Below are 12,885 nucleotides of genomic sequence, written 5' to 3'. Positions count from 1 at the left end.
TTAAATACTGCCCCTGAAAATGTAAGATTAGGGTGAGGGCAGTTTTCTTTCTGTGTGATGCTTAGTTACCAGGGGAGGTAATAAGCCCTTTCTACTGTCACCTTTTGCTCCTTGCTCCTTCTCCAGGGTGAATAACATGAACAATAAAGAGGTTCTCATTGCTAATAGTCTCATCCATCAGCTTGTACCTGTATATGCAGGTTAGAGCTTAAGGTGGGATGTTAGGTTGAAGAAGCGATCTTTCTCTTTCTCTAAGGGCTTTTATTGCCTTTCATTTTTTAAGTGGGCGAAAGGTTTTCAGTCCTGTAGGAATCTTTTTGAGCTTGCTTCTTTCTTTGTTCCTCTTCATTCTTCTGAGGTGGGCCAGGGAAGAGGTGATTGAGAGGAGGATCTTAATGAAGAAGAGAATCATTCTAATCCTTCAAACTCTTTAGTCTCAGCCTAAGAAACAAGATATTGCTGCTTTCTTTGAAGATGTTTAAAGCCTTTCCTATAGTGATTGCAGGTCTTTGTGGGCAGAAGCAATGGTGTTTACAAGTAACATCTTCTAGGCTGCAAAATACTGCATGTGGCAGAACAGGGAGGTTCTTAGTCTTTCTTTATTGGCTCTTACACTGGGACTCTTTTTTTTTTTTTTTTTTTTTGAGACAGGGTCTTGCTCTGTTGCTCAGGGTGGAGTGCAGTGGTGCAATCTTGGCTCACTGCAACCTCTGCCTCCCGGGTTCAAGCAATTCTCCCGCGTCAGTCTCCCGAGTAGCTGGAATTACAGGCATCTGCCACCACACCCGGCCAATTTTTGTATTTTTAGCAGAGATGGGGTTTCACCATGTTGGCCACACTGGTCTCGAACTCCTGACCTCAAGTGATCCACTCATGTCAGCATCCCAAAGTGTTGGGATTACAGGCGTGAGCCACTTGCCTGACCACTGTGACCTTTTTTTTTTTTTTTTTTTTGACAGAGTCTCACTCTGTCACCCAGGCTGGGGTGCAGTGGTGCAGTCGTGGCTCACAGCAACCTCTGCCACCCAGGTTCAAGCAATTCTCCTACCTCAGCCTCCCAAGTAGATGGAATTACAGGCATGTGCCACCACACCCAGCTGATTTTCGTATTTTTAGTAGAGATGGGGTTTCATCATGTTGGTCAGGCTGGTCTTGAACTCCTGACCTCAAGTGATCTGCCCATGTCAGCTCCCAAAAGTGCTGGGATTACAGGCGTGAGCCACGGTGCCCAGCCCCTGTGATTTTTAACTCAGCTTTTACTCAATGGCCTAGGAAAAAACAAACCATTTAACAAATGCAAGTGCCTGATCTGAGCTAGCGGCTGCTGGGGGAACAGTGGCAAACAACACAAACTTAGAATTTGACTTTGCATACGTTATGTCTATTAGGGAAATAGATGTTAAAAGTAATTTCATGGGATGTTAGGGACAATTTAGGATAAGAGGAAGATTTTGGAAGTGAGTGATCCTCGACCTCTGTAAACCATACATGGTATTCAGAAATACTTTTAAAAATCTAAAGTACAAAAACATCAAAAGGTTGATGCAACAATGCAGATGAGAAGGAATCCAGGTGGGAGCTGGGGCTGATCACCGGTTCTAATCTTCCTAAATTAAACACGATGTGAGAACACATGTTGGGATCAGGGAAAAATCACCATGGCGATGTGTGATGCCAAAGGATGCGCTTGGAAGAAACGACGCTGCTCTCCTGAGAGAGAAGTGGTTAATACTACAGGTGCTTCGAGAGTTCTCCTTGAAAACATGCCTACTTAGAAATTAAGTGTGTTTAGGAGTTCCCGTACTTCAAATAGGTAAGGTAGTTCAGTGCCGTTATTCTATCATAACCCAGCCAATGGTGAGGTGAAATGATTTTGTTCTTTTTTTAAAAAAGAAATCGACCAGGCACGGTGGCTCATGCCTGTAATCCCAGCACTTTGGGAAGCCGAGGCGGGTGGATTACAAGGTCAGGAGATCGAGACCATCCTGGCTAACACAGTGAAACCCTGTCTCTACTAAAAATACAAAAAAATTAGCCAGGCATGGTGGTGGGCACCTGTAGTCCCAGCTACTTGGGAGGGTGAGGCAGGAGAATAGCGTGAACCTGGGAGGTGGAGCTTGCAGTGAGCCGAGATCATGCCACTGCACTCCAGCCTGGGCGACAGAGCAAGACTCTGTCTCAAAAAAAAAAAAAAGAAAAAGAAAAAGAAAGAAATCATGCCTTATAGAACTTTACAATGAGAAAAGATCTCAGAGACGATCTGTTTCCATTTCTCTCTGAGTGCATCCAACTCTGCTATGCTGTTTCCCTCCACAATCTGTGCTTGACAATAAGATTTCTAATACAAATAATAACTGTAGCTAACATGTAAATAGTGCTCTATGTGCCAGGCACTGGGCTGAGCACCTTACATGCCTTATCTTAGCAAATATGCACAAGAGGTCTCTTTTTTATCTTTGTGTTATAGATTAAGTATCAGTTTCAAAGAGTTTCACACCCGCAGGGAAGTGATAGGTGGGCATTTGCCTGATTCCAGAGTCTGATCCACATGACTACCTGATGTGTTCTCTCATCTAACTAATTTAATTTTAGTTTTTCTGTTAAACAATTTCAACAAACGTCATGGGAATTTAACAGAGAGGGGACAACATAGGAATCAAGCTCAGTAGGGTTATAATACAACTAAGCCCAAAAGGTTGGTCCCAAATTCACCAATAAAGAAGATGGGGCTGGGCATGGTGGCTCATACCTGTAGTCGCAGCACTGTGGGAGGCTGAGGCGGGCATATCACCTGAGGTCAGGAGTTTGAGACCAGCCTGGCCAACATGGCAAAACCTCGTCTCTATTAAAAGTACAAAAATTAGCCAGGTGTGGTGGCATGTGCCTGTAACCCCAGCTACTTGGGAGCCTGAGACATGAGAATTGCGTGAACCCAGGAGGCGGAGGTTGCAGTGAGCCGAGATAGCACCACTACACTCCAGCCTGGGCAATAGAGTGAGACTCCATCTCAAAAAAACAAAACAAAACAAAAAAAATGGATGAAACATGACAGTCTCACCAGGCGCCTCCTGCACTGGCTCCCAGAATGGAGTCTTTACATTTAACCATAGCTGTAAATGTGTCATTTTACCCCTGGCTGATGAAAGGTTGAGAAAGGGAAAGGAGACTCTCAGAACAGGTGCCTAGAAGAGGAAATAAAAGGGGTCAGAATCACCAATGTCTGCAAGAGGCTTGAGAGTTGTGTGAGAGAGACCTTTAGATGGATCTTGTGTTACATTTAGAGAGGAGGAATCAGGAAGGAACATAATATAACAGTAACAACATGACTAGCTTGGCTTCATCAAGGAGTTTTGAAGATAAGAAATTGTCCTTGTCTTTCAATTTCATTTTAATCTCTGAAAGAGATAATCATGCTGCTACGGCTCATCTCAGTCTGTAATGGGAAAGAAGTCCTGCCGGAGGTCAGTGAAAGAGCTGTTATGGAATGAAATGTGTCACCTGACTCCTCTACGGTCATATGTTGAAGCCCTAACCTCCAGTACCCTAAGATGTGACTATTTGGAAACAGTGTATTTACAGAGGTAATTAGGTTAAAATGAGATTATTAGGGTGGACTCTAATCCAAAATGACTGGTGCCTTTATGAGAACAGGACATATGGGCACAGACACCTCCAGAGGGAAGACAGCATGAAGATACAGGGAGAAGACAGCCATCCATCCACAAGCCAATGAGAGATGCTTCAGAAGGAGCCGACCTTGTTAACACCTTCATCTTGGACGTCCATCCTCCACAATTGTGGGACTATAAACGTCAGCTGTTTAAGCCACCCTGCCTGTAGTACTTTGTTAGGGCAGCCCTGGCCAACTAATACTAATACAACTAATTCTCGGCTTTTTTCCCTTGAATCCTTATTCATGTTTGTTCATCTGCAGCTGAGCTGTCCCATACAGTAGCCATCAATTACACTATGTAATTTAAGTTAATTAGTATTAAGTAAAATTAGAAATTCAGTTGCACTGGTTGTATTGGATAGACTCAGTAGCCCCATGTGGCTAGTGGCTACTCCACCAGACAGCACAGATTTAGAACATTCCCATCTTCACAGAAAGTACTATTGGATAATGTCACTTAAGGCTAGATTTGATTTACTCTTACAGTGTAACTCAAAGAGGAAGAAGATGCAGAGGCTAGAACCAAACTGAATATGGAGTAAAATTTTAAGAATTGGACTGGGAGGATTATGTGCGAGGTATAGTTTAGCTTACTCCAACACAAGGAATTGCAAGAAGAGGAGAGAGAGAGAGAATATGTGTGTGTGTGTGTGCGCATGTGTGTAAGGGGGCTATTCCTTTATGAAGTCACATGTTACCTTGAAATAAACTTTTTTAAATGGTTTTTTTAGAAACAGGGTCTTGCTCTGTCGCTCAAGCCAAAGTTCAGTGGCGCAGTCAGAGCTCCCTGCAGCTTTGAACCCTTGGGCTCAAGTGACCCTCCCGCCTCAGCTGCCCAAGTCACAGGGACCACAGGCATGTGCCACCGTGCCCAATTTGAACTGACTTTCTAAGCCTCCATGTCTCTCAGCTCCTGTTCCTGATTATCCATCCTCAAGGTCCTAATTAAATTCTTAGTGTGATTCATTATTTCAGGTGAGTCAATTCCTGCGAATATATTGCAAGGATTTCAACTACATCCCTTAAGTATGCAACTAAATCCTAAATTATAATAGCAGGGGAACAGCTGAACCTCCATTTTAAATGAAGAGTGAAAAAATGGATTTGAAAGGGTCAGTGAATTCCCACACAGTGGTTTCCTGGGATAATGCATGTGTGTTCATGCTCTTACGTGAATTATGGGTCAGGAAGGCAGAAATATTAACCAAATTAGAACAAAATTTGAAGAGTGACTAGAGGGGAAGGAGAGAGTTTCAGGTGGGAATTGCACTGGTGGATTAATTATCTCAGAAAACTCATAACATTTAAGTGAATTTCCTGAAGACTGGATAAAAGGGAACTTCTCTGTGAGTTCCCAGAAAGGGATTTGAATGAACCTGAGGCTGATATGTGAAGAGGACCCATCTATTACTAAAAATATGCAATAAATTTAACAATTCAAAAGGAACAAGAGAGGCACATGAAAAATGAACACAAGGAATTAACATAAAGAAGTAAGCATGGCTTCCCCCTGATTTGTTAAGCGACAAGGTTGTCTTCTTCCTTAAGAAGAATTTTACCTAGTGTCAGGTTAGTGCAATACATAGGTTGGACATGGCTTATGTGGAAGTGGGAATGTATGGAAGGATTTCAGAAAGGAAGGAGTTCCCCTCACTCACACAATGGGCTCAGCCTACTCTGCATAGGTTTGCAATAGAAGGAGTTCTCAGTGTGTTCAGACTCTGTCCCTCCTGAGATCTTTCTAGCCTTTCCTAACCAGCACCTAATGGCATAGGCCACTGGTTCTAAAATGCCAGTGTGTTGATAAATGTTTAACAACCAGTTCTTGGGGGCAGAAGGACAAGAAGCCTTGATTTGTAGCATTTGCCAATTTCCATGGTGTACATATTCTCACCCTGGCTGACTTCAACTGCCAACATGAGATCACTGAACACAGAGCTGGGAAGCATATTTCAAAGCCAATTCTCTAGTACTGACTGAGTGTCTTGAAATTTGATTCAGTTCTGACACTGACTTCCGGGAGTTCATGCAAACCCCACAAGTTAAGGGCAAAGTTCTTCACAAAGCTGTCCCCACTTCAGAAGGCAGACGTACATTTCAGATATCCCCAAACCACCTGCACTTCTGCTCAGCTGACTACAAATGTGGAGCTTTTCATTCCTTCCCAGGTTTGATAATTTATGAGAATGACTTGCAGAACTGAGGAAAACGCTATACTGATGACTGCTATCTTACTGTAGAGAGCACAAATGAACAGCCAGGTGAACAGGTACAGAGCCCAAAGTCAAGGAAGATCCCAAGCACAGAAGCTTCTGCTCCCATACAGTTGAAGTGTGCTGCTCTCCCTATATATATAATGTTCACCAGTCAGAAGGCTCCCCTGGTCTTTGGTATCCAGAGTTTTTATATGGGATGTCATTATATAGGCGTGATTGATTACATCATTAGCCATTTGATTAAATGCAATTTCCAGTTCCTCTCCCCTCACCGGAAGTCAGAGGTCCAGCTGAAAGTTCCAACCCTCCAATCACATTTGAGGTCTTTCTGGTTTGACCCCCAAACTCCTACCCCCATATGCTCCCTTGCCCCCCAACCGTGTAAGAGCCCACCAGGAGTCACCTTATTAGCATAAACTCAGATATGGTCTAAAGGTGCTTATTATGGAATAACGAAAGACATGCCTGTCACTCAAGAAATTCCAAGGGTTTTTGAAGCTGTGTGTCAGGAACCAGGTTAAAGGCCAGATGTATCCTTATTCTATCCCTGTAAGAGCGTAGGCTGTTTGCCCTTGGGAGCTGGTGTGAGTCGGCTCCAGCATGTCCACTTGACTTTGGATTCTTCTGGAAAGGTTTCAAAAACACTGATTTCTGGGTCTCACCCTCAGAGGGTCTGCCTTAATTAGTGTGGGGTGCAACCTGGGCCTCACAGTTTTAAAGGCTCGCAGAATATTCCAATGTGCAGCAAATGTACAGATCTGCACTGCCCTTCCCTTCCCTAGAGCCAAGAAGATGGGCCTCTCTCCACATTCCCTAGGGTATAAACCCAAAAGATGAAGAAGCGGAATTAACCTTTTTGGTCTTCTGGGAGATAAGGCAGAGTTTAGCGGGATACCCCCAGCACTATTTGGGAACAGCCATCCTGTTCCCCCTATTGGTGTTTCAAGGAGACCAGGCTTGGCCTGTTTACATAATTCTTTTAGTTGGGTATCTCCATGATTCCTTCTTCCAGGTTCTTCAAGTCTCTACCTATGTGTCACTTATCAATACAACTTCCCTGGTCACCCTTATTTATCTCCATCACATTTGTTACCATGTGACATATTTCACACACACACACACACACACACACACACACACACAGACACAGTCTCTCTCTCTCTCTCTCTCTCTCTGTCTCTGTCTCTCTCTCTCTCTGTTTAAATAGAAAGTGCCTGGAATATGAATAGCAGTGTTTACCAGTGCCTGAGAGAGCAGTGTTATTGCTGTCATTATCATTTGTATTCTGAAGAATAAGAACCTAGGCTTCCTGGGAGTCAGTTAAGATCTGATTGACATGAGATTTCTGAGTTTGTCATTCTAAGTCAATGGAGCCAATTAAGTCAATAAAGTCAATTCTCAGGAGGCTTAAAGCATTTGCAAAAGTATGTTACATTCTACAAGACTTTAGCTGGCTTAGTGGGAAGGATATGGTTTTGGGAATGTGATACTAGAAGAGAATTCCTCAGGCATCATTTGTGTGTTCCCCTATAATCCTTCTCTGGAAGGAGACAGAAGGGTATGTGGAACTGTTAAATTAATTGAGCTAGAAGTTCAAAATTCTTCATCCTAATTAAGAACTCTGAAAACTAGAAGAGTTTAAAGATTGATAATGCTTGCATCTCTCTGAGAAGATAATCAGTTATTGTATTAGTCCATTACTGTTGCTATAACAGAATATCACAGACTGGGTAATTTATAAAGAAAATAAATTTATTTCTTTCAGTTCTGAAGGCTGGGAAGTCCAAGGTCAGGCAGGTCATTCTGGTGAGGGCTTCAGGCTGCATCATAACATGGCAGAAGGCATCACAGGGCAATAGAGCATGCAGGAGAGGGAGTCAAACTGTCTTTTATAACAGACTCATTCTGGTGACAACTAAGCCAGTCCTGTGATAACCCATTAATCCATGAATAGATTAATCTATTAACCACCTCTTAAAGGCCCTACCTCTTAATACTGTTACATTGGGCATTAAGTTTCAACATGAGTTTCAGAGGGGACAAACATTCAAACCGTAGCCGTTACACTTCCCAAATAACGATCCAGGGATGATTCTGAAAATTCTGCTGCAGATCTGTTGTTACTATTCATTCATCCATCCATTCATTCATGAATGCCTGTGTCTATTCAACCAAGGCCTAAAGATGACCTACAAAGACTCTGCCCTCTACTAAGCACTGGTGAGTGAGACCGTGCATTCATGGAGCTTACCATCTAGAAGAGAGCTAGGCATTAGACAAGTAAATACTTTAAGTATTTAATTAAAAATGTAATTATGCACAAGGAAGAAAGATAGGGTTTTGTAGGATTGCAATTAAGCGACATAACCTAACCTTGGATTAGGGAAGTTTTGCTGAAAAAGTGACATGGTAAGCTGAAATTTAAAAGATGAGTGGAAGCTGGCATTGACTATGGTCTTCTAAAAATTATTAAGCTTGATTCTCTAGCTGACGGATAAAAATGTATGTTGTGCGTAATAGCACAAAATTTAAGCATGCCCACTACAGAAGGGACAAAGAACACATTTTATTATATTTGTCATTCTGTAAAGCCAGAAGAAAAGAATTGAGTTGAGTAATATTTACCTACTGAACAGATACAGTCATCCCTCAGTATCAGTGGAGAATTGGTTCCAGGACTCCTGTGGACACTAAAATCTGTGGTTGCTCAAATCCCTGAAATAAAATGGTGTGTAGAAAATGCATATAACTTATGCACATCCTCCTGCACATTTTAAATTATCTCTAGATTACTTACAGTACCTGATACAATGTAAATGCTATAGATATGTTGTTATACTGTATTTTATTTGGGTTATTGTTTTATTATTGTTTTTATTGTTTTTGTGTTTTTGAATATTTTCCACCTACAGTTGGTTGAATCCATGAATGTGGAACCCATGGACACTGAGGGTCAACTGAACACACAGATGATCCCTGACTAATAATGGTTCAACTTAGATTGTTTGACTTTATGATAGTGTGAAAAAGATATGTATTTAGTAGAAAGCATACTTAAAATTTTGAATTTTGATCTTTTTTCAGGGTAGTGGTATGTGCTCTCTCTCAATGCTGAGCTGCAGCTCCCAGTCAGCCACTGGATCATGAGGGTAAAATACGGATACTTGACATCTTCTTAAAGAACATCATGCCTGCTAAGCCATCCAGTTTGGATGCCCCAGTGCCTTCCACCAGCCATTCTCAAGCCTCATTAGAAGAGAGAGATTGATGACCCTGTAGCTGCAGCATCCCATCATCCTGCATTTTAGTTCAATGCTTCAAACGTTCTTCAGGCCCAGTGTGCTTTCAGCTGTGTATGTTAATGGTGAGTACCCAGGTGATCATATTTTTTCAGTTTCACTACAGTGTTTAATAAATAACATGAAATATTCAATACTTTATTATAAAAATAGGCATTATGGTGGATGATTTTGCTGAACTGTAGGCTAATGTAAATGTTCCAAGTACATTTAAGGTAAGTTAGGTTAAGCTATGATATTTGATAGGTTAGGCGTATTAAGTGCATTTTCAAGTGATGATATTTTCAACTTCAAATGGGTTTATTGGGACATAGCCTGTCTTTGTCCATTTGTATTGCTATAAAGTAATATCTGACGCTGGGCAATTTATAAAGAATAGAGGTTTATTTTGGCTCATGGCTCTGCAGTATGTACAGGAAGCATGGCATCAGCATCTGCTCCTGGTGAAGCCTCAGGAAGCTTCCAATTATAGCAGAAGGTAAACAGGGAGCCAGCATATCACATGGTTAGAGAGAGAGCCAGAGAGGGAAGAGGAAGTGCCAGGCTCTTTTTAACAGTCAGCTCTCACATTAACTAACACAGTGAGAACTTACTCATTAGCATGAGGATGCCACTGAGAGGTGAAGCTGCCTAGGATTCTGGTTCGGATGGGGACTTGGAGAACTTTTGTGTCTAGCTAGAGGATTGTAAATGCACCAATCAGTGCTCCGTGTCTAGCTAAAGGATTGTAAACGCACCCATCGGCACTCTATAAAGTGGACCAATCAGCACTCTGTAAAATGGACCAATCAGCAGGATGTGGGCAGGGCCAAATAAGGGAATAAAGGCTGGCCACCTGAGCCAGCAGGGGCAACACACTCAGGTCCCCTTCCACGCTGTGGAAGCTTTGTTCTTTTGTCACAATAAATCTTGCTGCTGCTCACTCTTTGGGTCCGCACCACCTTTAAGAGCTGTAACACTCACTGTGAAGGTCTGCGGCTTCACTCCTGAAGCCAGCGAGAGCGAGACCACGAACCCACCAGAAGGAAGAAACTCCAGACACATCTGAACATCTGAAGGAACAAACTCCAGACACACCATCTTTAAGAACTGTAACACTCACCACGAGGGTCCACAGCTTCATTCCTGAAGTTAGCAAGACCAAGAACCCACTGGAAAGAACCAATCCCAGACACAGCACCATGAGGGATCCACCTATGACAGAAACATCTCTTACCAGGTCCCAACTCCAACATTGGGAATCACATTTCAACATGAGATTTGGAGAAGACAAACTATCCAAACCATCTCGGAGTCCCATGGTGAGTGGAGGAACATCTGAACTGAGACTTGCTATGGAATTCAAATAGGTTTCCACATTTTTACCTGAAAGAGGTATTAAAATAGAAATGTTATTGGCAATTTTGATTTTTTTTAAATTACATGGTTGTCTTTATTATCTTTAATTGATAGTTCAGCAGTAGTTTCTTTGTTGATATAAATTTAGGATGTAGTGTGTGTCTCTCAAATTTTGGAAAAATACACAAGAAAAAGCAGCATAGACATGAGAAAGGAAAAGACAATTTTCTCTCGGTAACCTCAGACACAGGCGAGGTATGGCAAAGGATACTATATGGGCTTGAAAGTTTCATGATTCAATAGAGTTTCACCTAATAAAGCGTGATTTGATCTGAACACTACAGGGGCTGGGGTAGAGAAGAGCACTAGGCAGACCCAGCATAAGAGGGAAGTGAAAGACTCTTCAGCGTGAAGAGCCTGAGGGTGCAAAGTACACTTTTGTAGCCATGGTCTGTGCATGGCTCTGGCTATTACAAATCTATTTTAATGTCCATAGATTCCGCATTTTTTAAACAAGAAAAATAATAAGAAAAAGAAAAATACGCTGGTTGCTCAGACACAAGTGAACAAAGATGCAGATCAGCTATTTAATCTAAGTAGGTTGGCACACGGCAGGTGAGATTTAATTTTGACAATTTCTACTTTGCAAACTATTGTTGCAAGGGAGTGGAGAAGAGGAAAAATGGAGAAAGCACTTCATGGATGAAAGGGGACGCAGTCAGAGTCTATAAAAGGGGTCCCAGAGCCATGGAGCTACCTTCTGTAAAAATGCTTCACGACCGGGTGCGGTGGCTCACTCCTGCAATCCCAGCACTTTGGGAGGCTGAGGCAGGTGGATCACGAGGTCAAGAGATCGAGACCATCCTGGCCAACAAGGTGAAACCCGATCTCTACTAAAAATACAAAAATTAGCCAGGTGTGGTGGCGGGCGCCTGTAGTCCTAGCTACTCAGGAAGCTGAGGCTGGAGAATCACTTGAACCTGGGAGGCGGAGGTTGCAGTGAGCCAAGATTGCACCACTGCACTCCAGCCTGGCGACACAGCGAGACTCCGTCTCAAAAAAAAAAAAAAAAAAAAAAAAAAAGCTTCACAATGGAGGAAGCACTGGGATAGCTGAGGAATGCATGAGAGACAACTATTGTTTCTGAACAGTAGCAAAGAGAAAAATACTGAGTTTAGAGTGTAAGCATCTGTAGAAGATCAAGCAAGGGAATAAATGCAATGGCATCATTCAACTTTAGGAATTCTGAGGATATTTGACCAATTTCTGACTTTTTTTTTTTTTTTTTTTTTGAGACAGAGTCTCACTCCATCACCCAGGCTGGGGTGCAATGGTGCAATCTTGCCTCACTGCAACCTCTGCTTCCCGGGTTCAAGCAATTCACCTGCCTCAGCCTCCAGAGTAGCTAGGATTACAGGCATGCACCACCACACGCGGCTAATTTTTGTTGTTGTTGTATTTTCAGTAGAGATTGGGTTTCACCATGTTGGCCAGGCTGGTGTTGAACTCCTCACCTCAGGTGATCCACCCACCTCAGCCTCCCAAAGTGCTAACTTTACAGGTGTGAGCCACCATGCCCAGCCCCATTTGATTTTATAAGCAAAATTATATCTAGTTCTAAATTATTCCAGACTAATGGGTATTTACTATATCCTTGCATGCCAGCATATAAAATGTGCTTAGCGAGACAGAAAGTGGTTAATAAGTCTTCCAACCTTGATGCAAAGATGGTGAGGACAGAGTTAAGAATAACTAACATTTATATGGGACTTACCATGTGCCAGGCATGGTTTTGAGTGTTTTATGTTAATTTACTTACACCATATTCTTTTTTTTTTTTTTTTTTTTTCCCGACAAGGTCTCACTCTGTTGCCCAGGCTGGAGTGCAATGGCTTGATCATGGCTCACTGCAGCCTTCACCTTTGGGGTTCAAACAATCCTCCTGGCTCAGCCTCCCATGTAGCTGGGACCACAGGCATGCACCACCACACTTGGTTAATTTTTAATTTTTTTTTGTAGAGACAAGGTCTCACTTTGTTGCCCAGGCTGGTCTTGAACATCTGAGCTCAAGCCATCCTCCCATCTCAGCCTCCTAAAGTGCTCGGATTACAGGTGTGAGCCACTGCACAGCCACCACTTTCTAATATTAAAAGGGATGGATAGCGATTTTCCCTATTTTATGTTTGCCCAAATTGATATATTAAAAGGCTACCTTTTTCTCAAGGTCAGAGAGCCTAGTGGCAGAGCTAGGATAAACCTGAGAAATCTGACTCCAGAGTTTAATTTTTTTTTTTTTTTTTTTTTTGAGATAGAGTCTTGCTCTTGTTTCCAGGCTGGGGTACGGTGGCTTGATCTTGGC

The 12,885-nt window shown here is 42.4% G+C and overlaps 1 protein-coding gene across 1 annotated transcript in view; it reads left to right on the top strand.

Moving 5' to 3' along the window:
• The window catches only part of LOC117974491 (endogenous retrovirus group K member 6 Env polyprotein-like), a 289,876-nt gene that overhangs the window by 169,111 nt on the left and 107,880 nt on the right, over positions 1–12,885 (top strand). The window contains exon 3 of the mRNA XM_063607248.1: positions 8,974–9,253. The gene's annotated coding sequence lies outside the window, so the exon portion shown is untranslated. The remainder of the gene's footprint in view (positions 1–8,973; positions 9,254–12,885) is intronic.

The sequence above is a fragment of the Pan paniscus genome, chromosome 8 (assembly GCF_029289425.2).
Source record: "Pan paniscus chromosome 8, NHGRI_mPanPan1-v2.0_pri, whole genome shotgun sequence".
Lineage (NCBI taxonomy): Eukaryota > Metazoa > Chordata > Mammalia > Primates > Hominidae > Pan > Pan paniscus.
The sequence above is the reverse complement of the archived record's forward strand: the minus strand, read 5'-3'. Positions and strand labels throughout refer to the sequence as shown.